Source organism: Temnothorax longispinosus, chromosome 7, assembly GCF_030848805.1.
Source record: "Temnothorax longispinosus isolate EJ_2023e chromosome 7, Tlon_JGU_v1, whole genome shotgun sequence".
In the NCBI taxonomy this organism is placed as follows: domain Eukaryota; kingdom Metazoa; phylum Arthropoda; class Insecta; order Hymenoptera; family Formicidae; genus Temnothorax; species Temnothorax longispinosus.
The window spans coordinates 20,109,814-20,111,766 of NC_092364.1; the positions used below are offsets into that span (position 1 = coordinate 20,109,814).

General features: G+C 41.4%; 1 long non-coding RNA gene across 1 annotated transcript; it reads right to left on the bottom strand.

Moving 5' to 3' along the window:
• Window positions 1-262: 262 nt before the first annotated feature.
• On the bottom strand, window positions 263-1,834 carry LOC139816031 (uncharacterized). Its single transcript, XR_011732901.1, has 2 exons — window positions 1,634-1,834; window positions 263-1,557 (listed from the first exon to the last, which is right to left on the bottom strand). It is a non-coding gene; the product is annotated as an uncharacterized lncRNA (long non-coding RNA).
• Between the last annotated feature and the right edge of the window lie 119 nt (window positions 1,835-1,953).

Sequence of the window (1,953 nt, forward strand, 5' to 3'; positions counted from 1 at the left end):
AGAATTCTAGATCGACTTGATATAATGCTTTGCGGCAGTCTTCCGCATCGTTCTTCAAACATTCGATACGCTCTGCACGATAAACAAACACTTTTCTCCCTTTTTATCGTATGTGTGCACGTCCGTGCGTGCTTGCACTTATATACGGGGAGAGAGAGAGAGAGGGGGAGAGAGAGAGAGAGAGAGAGAGAGAGAGAGAGAGAGAGAGAGAATAAAAAAGCGAGAGGATATCCAATATATCGGGAATAAATACACACATATATACATTTTAAAATATACTTAAAAATATATAACGATACACGTTAATTAAAATATATTTAGAAATATATTTAAAAATATCAAGACACACGATAGTGTCTCGCGTCAAAAGCACACGCGCAGCGCGAGATTGCCCCGTGTATCTTTACGCGAACGAACGAGTATTCGAGATTTTGTAACAATATACGTGGGAATATTCAACAGAGAAAATGAAGTTACTGTAGCATGAAAATAATAAATCGCGTTGTGTGTAATAAAGAATTCTTTTATATTAATGCAAATTAAAAAGCGCAAAATTTATACACGACGCATTGCATATACGTGAATAAAATCCTTTTTCTTGAATTTTTAACGAGAAAATCGATTCACAGAATTCCCCGCGATAGATTTAAGAAATTCGCAAGAACATATTGTGGATGCACGTCGTTAACTGACAATGAGTAAAGTTGGAAAGCGTCGGCGACTTGATTGCACAGCACCGGAGGGTCTCAATGCAATTAAATATATGTACGTCTCATCTTCTCAGTAGGCGACACATTGATTACAATGCATATATCAAATACGCGTGGCTGCATGCCCACCTTTGGGCACAAATACCATTCGTTTAACCGTGCGAGTGCGCAAATGCCGATGATTTGTAATATCCGGTGTAAAGAAGTTGACCGCGTCTAAGTGGCTGTAACAGAATTCGCATCCGCCGTGCCGTTGCGGCATGCGTTTTGCTATATCGAAGAATGCAGATATCCTTGTAATAGAAGTCTCGTTAAGCTAACGAATTACTTAAGATGTCAAAGATGTCATCTTCGCCCATTGAATACCGTGGATAAATGCTTGCCACAGGCGAGCAATTTTGTTTTTATCATCGACATTGTCGCAGGAATGTTTTTAGTCGTAGTACAACTTCGCACCTGATCCCTCGGTAGAATGCCGGAGTGGTCTAATAAAATCGAACGATTGGTCTATCGCGGAACAGTTTACGCGCGCCTTTCACCCAAGTGACTCTCAATCGGCAGAAACGAGAAGGAGGAGGAGGAGCAGGCGAGGAAGGGCATCTATAAGGTGTAATCGTTAAGGAGCGGTTCTGTACGCAATCCAAGGACTTTGTGATATGCTTTTATCATGACGTAATACGTTTACTATGCGCAACTGTCTCGCTCTCGCGCGGAATCTTAATGTAACTGTAAAGCCGGTCACGAAACTCTCGTGCTCTCCAAAACGATCTCGCCTAAGTAACACTCGCACTCTGTCAGGAAGGATACGCCGATCTCATCCACGGTCCTTAAGGTCGTCAAATAAGAGCTATAAAAAATACAGTCAGTTGTAAGACCAACGATTTAGCGTCAATGCTGGTTCGTCAGTGACTCGTTAAGCTTACCATTTTCTCCATTTGGAGTTCACTCTGACAGAATCGTACGGTAGGATCGATTTTAAATTACCGTTGTTACCCAGGATTAGAATGGGATTTTTGTTAAACTCGATCGACGAGGCAGTGACCTCAGGTCCTGCATAAATGACGGTCGCATGAATATCTTGCTTCGAATCGATATGCACCAAGAATAATCTGTAACAATGTAATGGTATAGGTATATTGAATAATAACTACGCTTTAACAAATGTTTTTTTTTACAAATTATCAAGAGACACGGTAGTGTCTCGCGCCAAGTACACGCGGAGCGAGACCGACCGTGACTCTTT